Genomic DNA, 17,965 nt, shown 5'->3' on the forward strand with positions numbered 1-17,965 from the left:
ACTTCAGTTCTTTCTTTAGATCAGAATAGTTTAAAAGAACAATAGATTTTCAAAAAGCATTCTAATATTTTTAAGGATAAGTGTTTTTTAAACATGGCACCATTCAGAATGTATTACAGAGCTCCCAATTAGAAAAGTTTCTGGAAATGTATGGATAGTAAGCATGAACCTTCTCTCTTTTAAGTCAGGTTTAGGATACGTTTCTTTTTGTTTATATTGAGAGAGAGCAGAAGAAGGACAGAGAGGGAGAGAACAAGCAGGCTCTGCTCTGTGAGCACAGAGCCCAACATGGGGCTCGAACTCATAAACCATGAGATCATGACCTGAGCTAAAACCAAGAGTTGGATGCTCAACTGACTGAGCCACCCAGGAGCCACTAGAATACATTTCTTGTAAGTGTTCAGGCTCTCAAACCCAGGGAAACATTTCTTACCCATCTTATTCTATAACTTGGCCTGAAATTCTAATGCTTACCTCACTGAAGTAATAATATTACCAGCATTTCTGTGTTAAATACACCAAGAGATCTTTTTTTATATATGTTTATTTATTTTGAGAGAGCACATGTGCTCACGTGGGCAGGGAGGAAGGAGCAGAGAGAGAGAGGGAGAAAGAGAATCCCAAGGAGGCTCTGTGCTGTCAGTGCAGAACCCAACTGGGGGCATGATCTCACAAAGTGCAAGATCATGACCTGCGCCAAAATTAAGAGTCAGACGCTTAACCAACTGAGCCACTCAGGTGCCCCATTTTTTAGCATAGGGTGGGATATAGGTAATGACTGCTTAAAATATATTTGTTATTTTACAAAATAACCAGCTGAGCATCTGGGTGGCTCAGCTGGTTAAACATCTGGCCCTTGATCTCAGCTCAGGTCTTGATCTCAGGGTCATGAGTTCAAGCCCCACATTGGGCTCTGCACTGGGTGTAAAGCCTACTTAAAAAAAAAAAAATTATATATATATATGTGTATATATATGTATATATATGTATATATACACACATACACATACATATACATACACATATATACATATATGTATATATATACACATATATATTACACTATAAAGCTGTTTAGTGCTATTCTAACATTTGTATATCTTTATAGCAAATGTTTAAAACATTTGCCTAAGAAAGGTTCAGAAATGCCTGGATGACTTAAAAAGCACTATTCTTAGGAGGGGCATGTGGGTAACTCAGTCGGTTTAGCATCACAATCTCACGGTTTGCGAGTTCGAGCCCTGTATTGGACTCTGGGCTCGGAGCCTGGAGCCTGCTTTAGATTTTGTGTCTCCCTCTCTCTTTCTCTCTGCTCCAATCCCGCTCGTGTTCTGTCTCTCTCTCTCTAAAAAGTAAACATTAAAAAAATTGTTTTTTAATGAAAAAACACTATTTGTAAAAGCTTCATGCTTTACTACTACCTTGATACTTTTGATATTTGTGGCTTTTTTAATTAGAGAGTTATTTTTTATGCTAAATTAATAAGTTTCATCTTTCAAAAGGAGAACATGAAGGGAAATGTCTTTTTAGGCCTAATTATTCTAGGTTTTTAACAAAGCGATGTACATAGATTAAAAATCCAAATAAGGGAGTTGTAATAAATAGTACCAGTCTCCAGCTTTAAACTCCCCACGGCTAAGTCCAGCTCCATGAGGATTCCACTTTTAACTCTGAGCTGTTCGTAGCAGACATTAATCTTCACATTTTTAAATTATATACTTCTGCAAGTATTTCTTGACATTTCTATATTTTACTTTAGCAACTTATTAACGCAGTTGAGAATTTGGGTACTGTCATACCAACTTACTGTCCCATTTCACTGCATCTAGTCTCCCATTTAAGAGAGGTAGCAATTTTCTCTTAAGTTTATTTATTTCTGAGAGAGAGAGAAAGCATGAGCGGGGAAGGGACAAAGAAGGGAGAGACAAAATCCCAAGCAGGCTCCCCACTGTCAGCACAGAGCCCGACTCAGGGCTCTGTCTCTCAAACCTTGAAATCATGACCTGAGTTGAAATCAAGAGTCATGCTTGACCAACTGAACCACTCAGGCACCCCAAGAGGTAGCAATCTTTGTTTATTGGAGTAGCAGTCAGTTTTTACCTTATGACTATGTGGGAATGTTGTTCACTTAAGTAATTTATTATCGTCACATACCATTTATTGTACAACTCTTTGCTTTTCCTGTTGTTCATTTTCTTGTCTTACTGTGTCCTTTGAAAGTTTCCTGTGTTCCTATTAACTAAGTTATCCCAAACTCGCCACAAAATTGCAAAAGCCCTCGGAAGACTATTTTCTGTGCAATTAGGCATCTCAGGTAATGACAGTTCCTTTTTCTTTCCTGGAACTTGAACTTGCATGTCTGAAAATGTTTCACATTTAATTGATATACAGAATTTTAGGTTAGAAATCCTCTTCCTTGAGAATTTTGAAGTCACTACTTCATTGTCTTATAACCTGACATTTCTGATGGTTATATGTAATCATTTTTCTGCTTCAGAATGTTCTAAAATTTTACTATTAAGTGCCTTGGTGAGGGTGTATATATTTTCATTGGCTTTGTGCATATGCCAAGCCATCTTGATAACAGACTCCTTTCCTTCAGTTCTGAGAAATTCTTGTATTATTTATTTAAAAATTGCTACTTTTCCCCCTGTGGTTTCTAGAATTCCTGCATTATTTATCTTTTTCTTACCTTTTGCTTCTTTTTTTCAAAAGTTATTACTTTTTTAATGTTTTCTTTATTTTTGAGAGTATGAGTGGGGGACGGGCAGAGAAAGGGGGACAGAGAGGATCCGAAGCAGGTTCTGCAATGACAGCAGTGAACCCAATGTGGGGCTCAAACTCACAGACCTTGAGATGGTGACCTGAGCTGAAGTTGGCCGCCTCCCAACTGACTGAGCCACCCAGGCGCCCCTAACTTTTTTTTAATGTTTATTTTTGAGAGAGAACGAGACACAATGCAAGTGGGGGAGGGGCAGAGAGAGAGGGAGACACAGAATCCAAAACACCTCCAGGCTCTGAGCTGTCAACACAAAGCCTAACTCGGCTCAAACTCACGAACCCGTAAGATCGTGACCTGAGCCAAAGTCAGATGCTTAACCGACTGAGCCACCCAAGCACCCCAACTATCAGATTTTTAATTTCCAAAAGCTCATTCTTTCTGATCTTTGTTTTCATAGCCTTCTGCTCTTGTTACATAAATTTAATATCTTTCCTAAAGTAGTGTGAGTTTTTAGTTCAGGCTATCATAAAATATGATAGCCTGAATGATTTAAACAACAGAAATTTATTTCTCACAGTTCTGGAGGCTCAGAAGTGCGAGACTGAGATGTTGGACAAGGTAGGTTTCATTCTGAGGCCTTGGCTTCTAGGCTGCCACCGTCTTGCTGTGTTTTCACAGGACCCCTTCTTTGTATATGCACGTGGGGAGGGAGAAATCTTTCTGGAGTCTCTTTTTAGAAGAACACTAATCCCTTCATGAGGCCCCATTCTCATGACCTTATCTGACTATAATTCCCTCCCAAGGTCTCCATCTCCAAAATACCAATACAGTGGGTGTTAGGACTTCCAACATTTGAACTTGGGTATTAACAAACATTCATGCTGTACTATCTCTGGATTGTGTGTTTTTGCTGGGTTCTTTTTTGCTTTTAATTCTTTCACATAGGCTTTTTACAGATGTCTGGTACATATTTGCAGATTAATACTATTTGTGGAGCAACCCTAGGATTGTGCTGTCTGGCACTGCACTAAATACTCATTTACACATTAACTTTTCTCAGTTCTTAGCTGGGCTCTCCTTGATGTTCGATCATTCATTTTAGTCCTAGATCCTTTTTTTTTTTTTTTTCTCCCACCTAGCTCATGATTCTCAACCCCTTTATCCCACCATCTCAACACTTTCTTCCACCTTACTGCTGAAATGTTCTTGGTTTCTATCTTTGATTTACTTTTGGTCTCAGTGCAGGATGTTCTTCCATCTCCGCAGCTAACCTCACTAAGGACCTGTTTCCATATTTCACCACCTGCCAGGTCCTCAGTCCCTCTGACTTATCTTGGCTCTCCTCTACCTGCAACCTGTAACCCTCAAGCATACTTGCGTATCCTCCTTTTAAAACAAATTTGATTTCTCTCAGCTAAACTTCTAGAAAGAGGAAACTAAACTTACTGTTTTTCTCTTCATTGTCATATTACAAATGCTCTCAACATATCGTTGAAACTAAATATCACCAGTAACCACTGAATGTCCAGGCAATTCTCACAGTATCAAAAAAAAAAAAAAAAAAAAAGACCTCTTCAACTGGTAGCTAGTGTGCCTGCTGGGATTTTTTGAGAATTCCTAAAATTCTACTTTTTTCAGACTTCCTCGTTGTGGGATAGAGGACTTTTATTCCTAGCTTTTAAATGCTATGGCCAGACATTTATTTTGGGCTAAGGTCTAGAATATAATGTAGCTGTGGATTTGGTAAACTTCTAGTCAGTAGGAGTCTATTTTTGCCAGTGAATATATAATATGCAAGAAGCTCTTGAAATTATCTTTAAAATCTACCATTTATAATAGACCAAATGTATGAAGTATCTAGAAATAAGTAATACCAAAAAATTTTTATAAAGACAAAACAAAGATTGTATTGATAGATTTTAAATTTGGGTTGGGAACTGCTTTATGGATAGGATAGTTTCAAATGTGCACGTTGAAAAGAAAACTTAAAAAGTATGAAACAATTTGATTCAGTTTAACCCAGATTGATGAAACATTGGTTCAAAGTCAGAAATGCATATTCCCCTGAATTTTGGTATAAGGTGACACTTCTTAGAAGCCATCACGTGGCTTGTGTACTAATCTAGCCCTTTTGTATAGTAGTTTTGGTTTGTGTATATGCTTCCAGCCTAAGGAAGGTACCCACCCATTTTGTGTTCCTGTTCTTGGGGGAAACTGGTTTCTGCAGAGCTACGTTTTGTTGACTGCTAACCATCCTTCCAGTCAAGAAACTTGATTAAATTCTGGAAGCCTCTTTTCACTAAGGCCCTGAGATGACCTTTGGCTAAATACGGAGAGTTGAAGGAATGATTAATGAAAAACAATTGCAGATATTTTCCTCTGGTGTGGGAGTGTTGAAATTATGTCCCAGTACATTTAATGAAGAAGATACTTGTTTAGATTATGAGCTTCTCTTTGTTGCAAATATCCCCTGAAGGATTTATATCCTTTTGGTGTAAATTTCACTAATCCATTAATCTAAATTCTAGCTGAACCTTCGTTAATCTCTCAGAGGATGGGTGAAAAGAATTGTGGAGTATGAAAGGTCATCAAGATAAGGAGGATCTTGACAGTACTGGGTGTAAGTCAGAGGATGAACACAGGACAATATTTTTGAAAAATATGACAGGGGATTGACCAATTTTGCTTACTTCTTAAATTTGCTTAGGTAGGATCTTGGCTTGGTGTCAATAGTTTTTAAAATGGGAATACTTTGAGAGGTTGTAAATTGCAGTCTCTCCTAATTCAGACTGCCATGCTCTTCAGGTACTGCCATGCTATTGCTGAGAGGGAGAGTAAAAGAGGAGTCAAGTCGGGATGCAAGGATGTATATCACTCCTCCCTGCCCTCCTTTCAGGATGATATAGTGCAAACTTTTAATATTTCTAGTTCAAAAGATCTGTGGTAATATAACTCCTAAATGTGCTAAGGGCCTGTTGCAATACTTTAGTCAGCATTGGATTAGGGTGGATTACTGGATAGCGAAGGATAGAACAAAAGGCAGTTTTTAAAAACTGACCCTGTTCAGGATTGCAGAGTACCATGGACTTCCATAATGAAGATCTTCTATGATTAAGTAGACTCAACTTTTGGAGAGAGATGAACTAGAAAGGGATAAAGAAAAGCATGGCTTGCATATTGTTGCAAATTGACCTAAGCCAATTTGTTTGTGTACTACTCATAGGTTCTTTGGATAAAGCTAGCCACCCAAAAAATTTGAAGTGGTAAGGGGTAACTAACCTCACCACCAGTCTGGTGGCCAAATTGTAAGCAAGTCTCAAACCAAGCTGTGCCATGCATCTAGAAGCTAATTAAGCAAACATTTATTAGCAAAAGCATTCAGCCTGTTCTGCAGTTCATTGTAATCCTTGCTGTCTGTCCTGTTAAGTGCTCTGTCCACACCTTGCATGAAAGGTTTCACTTCAGGCAGAGAAGGAAACATTCCAGAGAGCAGGACTCTGTTACCCTTAAAGATGCCATCATGGAACCAGACATCCTCCTAAACAGTGTTCATTTAGAGGTAGAGCTTTGAGGGCCACCCTTTATTTTTTATGTTTATTCATTTTTGAGAGAGACAGACACAGAGTGCAAGTGAGGGAGGGACAGAGAGAGAGAGAGACCCAATTTGAAGCAGGCTCCAGGCTCTGAGCTGTCAGCACAGAGCCTGATGTGAACCCACGAATGGGGAGATCATGACCTGAGCTGAAGGACAGTTAACCAACTGAGCCACCCAGGTGCCCTGAGGGCCACCCTTTAAAGACTCAGGTTGCAGTCCTCATTAGATTCTTTTTCTTTTTTAATTTTTTTAAATTTTTGATAGAGACAGAGCACAAGTGGGGGAGGGGCAGACAGAGAAGGAGACACACAATCCGAAGCAGGCTCCAGGCTCCGAGATGTCAGCACAGAGCCTGACGCGGGGCTCAAACTCAAAAGTTGTGAGATCATGACCTAAGCCAAAGTTGGACGCTCAACCGACTAAGCCACTCAGGTGCCCCAGTCCTCATTAGATTCTTAAACCCTGTTCATGCAAGGCTACACTTCCTCTTAAACTACTTTAGCCAATCCAAATAGCTTGATCACCCTTAATTTCACTGATAAGAGCCCATTGCTAACTACCAAGCAATGAATTTCACAGAGAAACACCCATCTCTCATCTCCATTTGACTTGTTAGCAGAGCTTTAGGTGATGATTGAGATAGGGATACAGAAGTGCTTGTAGGGGGCACCTGGGTGACTCAGTCGGTTGTTTTGGACCCTTGGTTTCGGCTCAGGTCATGATCTCACAGTTGGTGAGTTTGAGCCCTGTGTGGGGCTCTGCACTGACAGTGTGGACCCTGCTTGGGATTCTCTCTCTCTCCTTCTCTCTCTGCCCCTCCCTTGCTCACTCTCTATCTCTCTCTCTCAAAATAAACATTAAAAAAAAAAAAAGAATAGGTGGAACTAGAGGGTATTATGCTAAGTGAAATTAGAGAAAGACTAACCATATATCATACGACTTGACTCATGTGGAATTTAAGATACAAATGAACATAAGGGAAGAGAATAAAAAATGATATAAAAACAGGGAGGGGGACACAACATAAGAGACTCTTAAATACAGAGAAACTGAGGGTTGCTGGAAGGGTTGTGGGTGGGGGGATGGGCTAAATGGGTAAGGGGCATTAAGGAAGACACCTTGTTGGGATGAGCACTGGGTGTTATACACAGGGGATGAATCACTGGAATCTACTCCTGAAATCATTATTGCACTATATGCTAACTAACGTGAAAGTAAATTTAAAAAAACAAAAACAACAACAACAACAAAAAACGTGTTTGTAGTAGCTGTCCATAGAGTATGACCTTTCTGACTAGGAACTGACCCCACCTTGTGTGTGAATGTCCTATTAGAACAACACACACCGTCCTTGCTAAAACATTTTAAATTACAGATGTTGTGATACAGATAAAGTTCTTGACATATACAGTTTAATATTTATGAATTTAAGTGCTAATTAGCAGTCATCTATGGTTGCTCATCATTTCACTAAAGTAAAATGACTAGAAGGCACAGGAAAGAGGGGCATTTGGCTGGTCAATGATTTTAGTCGGTCACTCTTTATCCACATTTTCTAACTGGCATGGAAGCACTAACTTATATGGCTAAAAGGGGCCACTTAAATTTTCAGTTCTACTTTAGTGCTTTTTTTATTCTTTGAGGGACATTATGCTATTTAGTGCTGTTTGGGAATTTATGATGATATCAGGATGTCAGAGATATACTGCACCATGTAATGTTGCCTATGGCAGATTGTGCCTCCAGTCTTAGTCCCAGAAGTCCAGTCAGGTGTCACTTCCACTGAATGCAATTCCGGTACAGTGTGACTGAATCTACATAATCATATCTCAGGATCCTTAGATGTTGATAGATAGTTATTGGAGGCATGGAATGCAACCCAATTAAAAGTTCCACAAGGCAATGAGAGCTTTCCCAAAGACAGAATATTCTAATGACTGGATTCTTTAGAGATTTTTAGTTCTGCCATAGTTATGTCCTAGTTAAGTCTATCTTTCAAGTTCATACTTGGGATGCCCAATATAGGACCTATCCACTTTTGCCTACATACCAATCTTAAATCTCATAGGATATAGGGAAGAGGAAAGAGCTTCTACACCTTCTCCTTCCTTTTGTTAATAACCAGCTAAATTCTACTTTCTGCAGGGCATGAGGAAAGGACTTTGCAAGAAACTGTCTCCCCATGCTCACTCTTTTCCTGTTCAATGGAGTATTCTGATGCATTGTTAGTAGAATGGCCTAAATCTTCTTCCTACACCTGTAAAATGGGGTCAGTAATGCTGACTTTGTGGATTGTTGTGAGGATTATTTGAAATAATTCACTTAAGGTGCTTAGCACAGTGCCTAGCATGTAAAAATCCCTCAATACATGTCATTATTTTTTTTAACGTTAAGATAACTTTAGGTTTGCAGAACAGATAGTACAGAGATCTTATTTACCATTCATTCAGCTTCCCCTAATACCGTTTTACTAACCATGGCACATTTGTCAAAACCAAACAATTTGGTACGATAATGTTAAACTACAAGCTTTATTTGGTTTCACCAGTTTTTCCATTAATGTCTTTTTTCTGTTTCAGGATCCAATCCAGAGTACCACGTTGCATTTAATATTATGTGTTCTTTCGTTTTTTGTTTTTGTTTTGTTTTGTTTTTTTAGAGATAGAAAGCACGTGAGCAGGGGAGAGGGGCAGAGGGAGAGAGAGAGAATTTTAAGCAGACTCCACACCCAGCACAGAGCCCAACCTCACAACCATGAGATCACGACCTGAGCCCAAATCAAGAGTCAGATGCCTAACCAACTGTGCCAACCAGGCACCCCCATAGTATGTTTTTAAGTAAGAAAATTTTATTTTCTCAGCTCATCCTGATTCCCAGGTGTTCAGCATTGTAACACCATCAGGCCCCTGGGAGGCATTCAAGATATTCACCTTAGGGGTGCCTGGATGGCTGAGTTTGTTGTGTCTGACTTCAGGTCATGATCTTGGGGTTCATGAGTTTGAGCCCCACGTTGAGGTCTGTGCTGACAGCTCCGAGTCTGGAGCCTGCTTCAGTTTCTGTATCTCTCTCTCTGCCCCTCCCCTGCTCGCACACTGTCTCTCTCTCTCTCTCAAAAATAAATAAACATTAAAAAAAGAAAAAAGATATTCACCGTAATTTTCTGGGACTTCCTTTGGGCCTTCATCCACATAGTGTAACTCTTCCACCCAAACAAGCTAGGTAGATGTGAGGAATTGTTTTATTCACTGTGATTCTCAAGGGCCTTTGAGGAGAAGGTGTCAGATGCTGAAAGAGCTCAGGGCTGGGCAGGGGCAAAATTCCAGGATCTGGTCTGGGGGTTGGGGTGAGGAACTATTTGTTTATGGAGCTGTGGTAGCTACAACCAAGGGAGCAGCATGGGCAGGAGTGTCTCACAGAAGTGTCATATTAGGGCCGATTAGCTAATGCAAAACTGGGTCACTAGCCCTCAGTGGTTAAGAGGGGATGTCCAAGTACAAAGAAGAAAAACATAGTTCAAAAGAACTTTTGAGGGGTGCCTGGGTGGCTCAGTCAGTTAAGCATCCAACTCTTGATCTTGGCTCAGGTCACGATCCCAGGGTTTGTGAGATCAAGCTCCATGTCAGGCTCTGAGCTGAAAGTGAGAAGCCTGTTTGGGATTCTCTCCCTCCCTCTCTGCCCTTCACCCACTTACATGTGCTAATAAATAAATAAATAAATGATAAATAAATAAATAAATAAGTAAAACTTAAAAAAAGAAAATATTTTGAGATAAATGAAAGCAAAATCAGAATATATCAAAACTTACAGGACATGACTAATTCCATGTTTAAAAGGAAATCTATAACTGTAATGACCATATGTGCATGTGTGTGTGTATACATGCACATACATATATATACACACACATGTATACATATATATATACACATGTATGTTTACTTATTTATTTTTAGTAATTTCTACCCACAACGTGGGGCTCGAACTCATGACTCCAAGACCAAGAGTCACATGCTTTTCTGACAGCCAGCCAGATGCCCCAATGGTTATATATATTTTTTTTTCCTCTCTAACACTTTTTTTTTTAATTTACATCCAAATTAGCATATAGTGCAACAATGATTTCAGGAGTAGATTCCTTAATGCCCCTTACCCATTTAGCCCATCCCCCCTCCCACAACCCCTTCCAGGAACCCTCTGTTTGTTCTCCATATTTATGAGTCTCTTATGTTTTGTCCCCCTCCCTGGTTTTTTTTTTAAGTTTTTTTTATTTATTTATTTTGAGAGAGACAGGGAGCATGAGAGAGTGGAGGAGGGGAAGAGAGAGAGACTGAGAGAGAGAGAGGATCCCAAGCAGGCCCCACACTGTCAGTGCAGAGCCTGATGTGGGGCTTGATCTCACGGACCAGGAAATCATGACCTGAGCTGGAATCCAGACTTGGATGCTTAACCAGCTGAGCCACCCAGGCGCCCCTCCCCCTCCCTGTTTTTATATTATTTTTATTTCCCTTCCCTTATGTTCATCTGTTTTATCTCTTAAAGTCCTCATATGAATGAAGTCATATGATCTTTGTCTTTCTCTGACTGACTAATTTCACTTAGCATAATACCCTCTAATTCCATCCATGTAGTTACAAATGGCAAGATTTCATTCTTTTTGATTGCCAAATAATACTCCATTGTATATATATACCACATCTTCTTTATCCATTCATTCATCGATGGACATTTGGGCTCTTTCCATACTTTGGCTATTCCATACTTTGGCTTTCCATACTTTGGCTCTTTCCATACTTTGATAGTGCTGCTATAAACATGGGGGTGCATGTGTCCCTTCAAAACAGCACACCTGTATCCCATAGATAAATGCCTAGTAGTGCAATTACTGGGTGGTAGGGTAGTTCTATTTTTAGTTTTTTGAGGAGCCTCCATACTGTTTTCCAGGGTGGATGCACCAGCTTGCATTCCCACCCAATGGCTATATTTAAAGAAAAACTCAAATCAATAACCAAACCTTCCATCTTAAGAAACTAGAAAAGTCATCTAAATCCTAAGCAAGCAGAAGGAAAGAAATAATAAAGATTAGAACAAGGGGCGCCTGGGTGGCGCAGTCGGTTAAGCGTCTGACTTCGGCTCAGGTCATGATCTCACGGTCCGTGTGTTCGAGCCCCGCATCGGGCTCTGTGCTGACAGCTCAGAGCCTGGAGCCTGCTTCGGATTCTGTGTCTCCCTCTCTCTCTGACCCTCTCCCATTCATGCTCTGTCTCTCTCTGTCTCAAAAATAAATAAACATTTAAAAAAAAAAAAAAAAAAAGATTAGAACAAAAATAAATGAACTAGATAATAGAATAGAGAAAATCAACAAAACTAAAGGTTGGTTCCTTGAAAAGATTGACAAAATTGACAAATCTCTGTGTAAAATGACCAAGAAAAAAAAAGATTCAAATTAGTAAAATCAGAAATTAAAGAAGGGACATTACTATTATCCTTACAGAAATAAGAAGAATTATAAGGGAATACCATGAAAAATTGTATGCCAACAAGCTAGATAACCTAGACAAAAATGGTCAAATTCCTAGAAAGATGGGTTGGCCTAACAAAAAAATCATTCAAATTCATAGAATAAATATTAATAGAGCAAAGTAACAAAACCACATTGCAATAGATGCAGAGAAAGCCTTTGACAAAATTCAACATCCCTTCATGACGAAAACACTAAAACAACTAGGAAAAGAAAAAGGAAGTTCCTCAACCTGATAAAACCATTTATAAAACCCACAAATAATATCATACTTAATGGTGAAAGATCAGGAACAAGACATAGATGTCCATTCTTGTCATTTCTATTCAACATTGTACTAGATGTTCTAGCCAGGGTTAGAAAACTATGTCCATTCTCAGATGACATGACCTTAGAAAATCCTAAGGAATTCACACCAATACAAAAATTTTAGAATAAATGAGTTCAGCAAGGTTTCAGGATCCAAGAACAATATGCAAAAAGGAATAGTAATCAATAAAGTGCAGTAATGGCATAAAAACAGGCATAAGATTAATGGGATAAAATTTAGAGGCTACAAATCAATCTTCACATTTGTGGCCAATTGATTTTTGAGAAGGGTGCCAAGACAATTCAATAAGGGAAAGAATAGTCTCTTCAACATATGGCACTGGAACAACTGAATATCCATGTACAAAAGAATGAAGTTGGACCCCATCTTTACACTATACACAAATATTAATTCCAAGTGGATCACAGATGTATGTGTGAGAGATAAAACAAAAACCCTTTAAAAGAAATAATAGGAGGGGTGCCTGGGTGGCTCAGTCAGTTAAGCATCTGGCTTTTGATTTTGGCTCAGGTCATGATCTCATGGTTCATGAATTTGAGCCCCACGTTGGGCTCTGTGCTGACAGTGCAGAGCTTGCTTGGAATTCTCTCTCCCTCACTGCCCCTTCCTTGCTCACTCCCTCTCTCTCTCAAAATAAATAAATAAACTTTAATAAAGAAATAGAAGAAATAACAGGAATAAATCTTTATGATCTTTCAGTGGAGCAATGGTTTCTTAGATAAGACTACAAAAGCATGTGGGGCAAAATAAAATAAAAGGATAAATTTATTCAAAATTAAAAACTCTTATGCTGCAAATGATACCATCAAGCCCACATAATAGGGAAAATATTTGCAAATTGCATATTTGATAAGGTATTTGTATCCAAAATATGCAATTCAATAAAGCTATAGTAAAGAAATAAGGCTGGCTCCAGACTTCTTATAGCAACATTCATCACTAAAAGATTGTATTAAGTCCTTGAAATCCTTAGTGTAAGAAAATGTCACCCTAGGATTCTATACCCAGGGAAATTGCGGTAGGTTCCCTCCCTAAGGAAAGAAAAACAAAAAAAAAACCAAAAAAACCTCAAGGTAACCTGGTTATATGCTCACGGGACAACATCCCTCACAATCTTATAACATGAGACCACTTAATCAGGCTACCTGTTTGTATGTTACCATATATGGGAGACAAAGAAGTGGAAAATATATAAAAAACTATACCATGTGACGTTTGGGGACTCAGTTCTTCAGGTAGGAACCCAACTGAGTGGTGTTGGCCTCCAGGAGTAAAGTTGCTTCCTGGAAAAAAAGCCTGGGTGTCAGGACTCTCTGTGTGAGAATCCTGCTACATTACTTGGGGGCTCGTTTGGGGGCTCGTCTGGGATTTGGAGCCGGTGCATTTCCATCTCCTTTGCCACTGGGGATACGAACCTCAGGGCACTCGGAGAGGCAGCTCACCTGATGGGCCAGCAGACCACTTGATTCGCAGGAGACTAGCCGGGAGTGAGGCTCGGGTGAGGACCCCATGTATTCCAATGGAACTGGTGAGGCCCAGGAACCAGCTCAGACAGCGCCACCCGTCAGACTGGTAAGAATCCGGGTTTGTTTTGGCAAACCTGCCCCTAAGATACGGAAGGGGAGCCTGATCACTTCCCAGAGTTGCTGGAAAGAAGCTGCAACTCTAAGGAACTGGGTGTTGGGCGGTGGGTTGGAGTCGCAGTGTGACTGTGTGTGGGGACTTGTCTAACATTCATTGCCTCGGTCAATGGACTGTGGTAATTAGAGCCAACTGTCTCTGGTTATTCTACCTCAGAACGGGGACTTTAAGGAATATTCCCAAGCAGCTGCCGGAACTCCTTTTGTTTCAGGGAAATTCCCTGCCTTCTTCTGACTGACTTGGGACTGCCTAATGCCACTAGTGGAAAACAAAACAAAACAAAAGAAACCTGGAGTCTACTCCTCTCTCTGAGCTGACAAGATTTAAAACTCAGAATTCTCTTTCTCTGCCTTCTACTGACACCTCTCCTTTTCTGCCTTCCCTTCCCGCCCCCCTCCTTTTCTGCACCACCTGGGGGTGGCCTGCACCACTGGCTCCTCAATGCCTCAGGCACCATCAGCTCCTCCTCCCACCCTAGAAGTCAAGGACCACGAACTTCGGATTTTCCCACCAACGTCCCAGGTGAAAGTTAACCATGGGGAACAAATTGTTTGACGTAGACCCAAGTAAAACGTATTTAGCGTTTAAGCTACTTTAAGTTTGATGGTTTGAGACAGACAATGTTTATCAACATTAAAAAAACTTTTATTCTACCTAGATTTGCTGAAGGTCAAATAAACTCAGGTTACCTCTGTGCCAATTTGTTAACAAAAGGATGACTTAAACTAATGTTTTTTCTTTGTCTGTCTCATAGTTTTTGGGGGGGGGGGGTAATTGTTAAGATCGCTTTCAAAGTCTCTGTTAACCTAAAATGTTAAAGTTTTTACTTGCATAATAAGTTGGGATTAAATTCATTGGATATCTAACAAGATAAGAGGCTAGAGCACTAATTATTAGATGTAGGTCTGTGCTTTTGACTTATTGCAAAAAACTAATGATATTTGGATCTGTTGAAAAACATGGTTTGTGCTTAATGGATTCATAAGTTTGCCTTCTAAAATAATTCTGATGTAACATTGAGTTCACAAATGGTTACTACTTAGTTTTCACTGGAGACTAAGGTTTCTAAGAGTTAAAATTCTGCTAAATGTAGTTAAAACTTAATAAAATAAGAAAAACAACTCTGTATGCTGTATGCTCTGTATGTAGAAAAGTAGGAGATATGAAAGATATAAAAAAATAGAAATATATTTTTGTTAAAGGTAAAAGAAGGTAATTTTGTCCTAAATGAAACTTGTTATTTGGAGAGAAATGGCTTGGGACAAAATCTAAATGCAAAGAAAAGTTGTAGAAGGTTTGTGAAGGAAATATTTAAAAAGAAAGTTTATGTGTGGTCAGGATGGACTAAGGTTAAATAAAATAAATGGATTTTAAAGGCGCACTGGGTTAAGATTAAAATTCCTTCTACTTTGATCCAAAGACTGGGAAAATGATGGCAATACCCTTGGAGCCGGGCTCCAAATCCTCCACATTTGTGTTGTTCCTGTTTAGCAGAGGAACGGATGCCTCTGCCATATGAGGGATGGATGGTATATAAAGGGCTTTTACTAAGATACATGGGAGCCATTTTACTAAACTTACCCCATTGTGTGTCACAAATGGATATCCACATGGCTAAAACATATTTATGTGGGCATTGTTGAAAAAGGCAGAACAGACCTAGACTTTGGCCCTTTAACTCCCTCCCTCAATGGCCAATGATCATTCTTTTTTTTTTTTAATATGAAATTTATTGTCAAATTGGTTTCCATACAACACCCAGTGCTCATCCCAACAGGTGCCCTCCTCAATACCCATCACCCCCCCTCCCCCCCCTGCCCCCACCCCCAACCCCCCATCAACCCTCAGTTTGTTCTCAGTTTTTAAGAGTCTCTTTTGTTTTGCTCAATGGCCAATGATCAATATGTAAGTTACTGTTGGGCCAAAATAAAATTAGTGCATCCTACAACAACCAGGAAAGTCTTGCTTGGTCACAGTCCATACCCCCAAAGTCCTGCAGGTGACAAACGGAGGGGTAAGAAAAAATAGGAAAGACCAGGTCAGCTCTCGGAGGTAGGGTCAAGCCTGGGTAAGAACGACTACTCCCAGCACCTCGCAAGACTGACAGGGCTTTTGGCTGTCAGTCCCATACCCAGCCAAAATGCACGGGGCCAGGAGATGAGGTTTCTCCTGGCCAGCTCTAGGAAATTGAAATAAGAGACAACTTTCTTCCTTTTTCCTATAGTTGGGTAACTCCCCAACCAAAGCCATTACTCCTTTGGAATGCATTATGATTCATTTTCTTTTGCCCAAAGGCTTGGCCCCAATACAAATTGGAAGAGGGAACCTGGCAGCCAGAGGGAAATATCAGTGACAGTATTATCCTATAATTGGACTTGTTTTGCAAATGTGAAGGGAAATGGGGAGAATTCCCCTATGTTCATGGTTTTGGGGCCTTAATAAAAAAAAAAATCAAGATATATGTAAGCAATGTAAGGTGGATGCTAATTTAATGGCAACTCTTTCTAAATTCCAGCAATCAGGAGGGAAAACAATTAAGGGCCCCTTACCTGTATCCAAAACAGACCTAGAGAAGGAGGAGAGGGATCTTCATCCTCCTCCTCCTCGGGTCCTCAATCTATATATATAAAAAATTACAATTTTGCTCCTGCTACCCACCTTATCCAGGCCCTCCCTATAATGTAACAGGCATGTTTCCCTTATAAGAAGCTAGAATGCCAGAAGAAAAAACCTTATTAAGACAGGTAAAAGGGGATCTAGGTAAATTTTCTGATCAGATAAGTATATAAAGGCTTTTCAGAATATTACGTATATTTTGAGTTGACCTGGAAAGATATAATGCTTTTGTTAAATTAGACCCTTAGTGAGACAGCTGTTTTGAAAAAAAATTAAGAAAATCTAAGATTTAGCCCTTAAATTATGCTAAATTAGCCACTATTTTACAAACACAAAATGAGAGCCCAATGGCATTCCTGGAGAGGTTGAGAGAGGCTCTCATTAAATATATGGTTATCTCCCCTGAGACTCCTAAGGCTGAGATGATTTTAAAGGACAAATTTATCACTCAATCAGCCCTAGATATTCAGAGAATATACAAAAATTGGTTGTTGGCCTTGAAGGGACCCTGGAGGAGCTCTTAGGAGCTACCAAATGGGTATATTAATGAGAAGAAAAGCTAGTAAAAACAAGATAAAAGGGGCCAGCCAGATGCCCGAGGCTGCATACTTTTGGCTTCTGTAATCTTGTTTGCCTCTTGTGTCCACCAACTGCCCGGATAGCACCACTGATAAAGGCCCCCTCCCCTTTTTCTTTTGTCTCTCAACCCCCAACCATCCCAGCCATAAAAGGAGGCCGATGCCAAGGTTTGGGACTCAGCCTTTGGAGGTGACTCCCCTGGCCTGGCACTGGTATGCAATGAACAGTCTTTTCTGATTCCCTGAGTGCATATGGCTTGTCTCTCCTGGGCGCCAAGTACTTGCTATAACATTTGGTGCATGGGCCGGGAAACTCAACAGCCACGCTGGCCCCTCGAGCCACCGTTGTGGGAGGCCAGCAGAGAGTCCAATCTTCGAGGGCCCTACGATGGAAAGGAAGGCATGCCATGTGATTTCACTGGACCCTGACCCTCGCTGGGCCTGGCAATAGTCAGTCCCTGCTGCGCTCGGATGGACTCCAAGGGGAATCAGAAAATTCTGCCAGGATGGGACGTCGGATCAGGTAAGTGTCCCCAGGGACCCAAGACAGAGTTCAGGCCCGCCCTAGAGGCAGAAGAGGAGTCTGATCACCTCCTGGGTGACACAGTCACCACATAGGACAAGGAAGTCTTGGGTGGAAGCCTGCAATCTGTCTGAATGTATGTGTGAGTGCCCATGCTCCACCGTCTCGGCTACGGAGCTTGAGTGGGTCCTACCTTGCGATTCTGATTCCTTGATGACCTCATACGGCTCAAGGCAGAATCAGGTCCTCAGAGGACTGATCCAGGTCAGGGGTTTATACTGACCTGCCAATGCTAAAGGGTGTCTAAATCCCTGAGAGGGGAGTGGCTAGGCAGAAAAAGTGACCTCTTCCCTCATGTTTGTCCTATGACACTGTACATTGGGAGGGATCTATCTAGGATACCACGATGGAGAGAGTTCCTCAAAACCAACTGTTTTGGAA

This window comes from Panthera tigris, chromosome C2 (genome assembly GCF_018350195.1).
Source record: "Panthera tigris isolate Pti1 chromosome C2, P.tigris_Pti1_mat1.1, whole genome shotgun sequence".
Classification (NCBI taxonomy): Eukaryota; Metazoa; Chordata; class Mammalia; order Carnivora; family Felidae; genus Panthera; species Panthera tigris.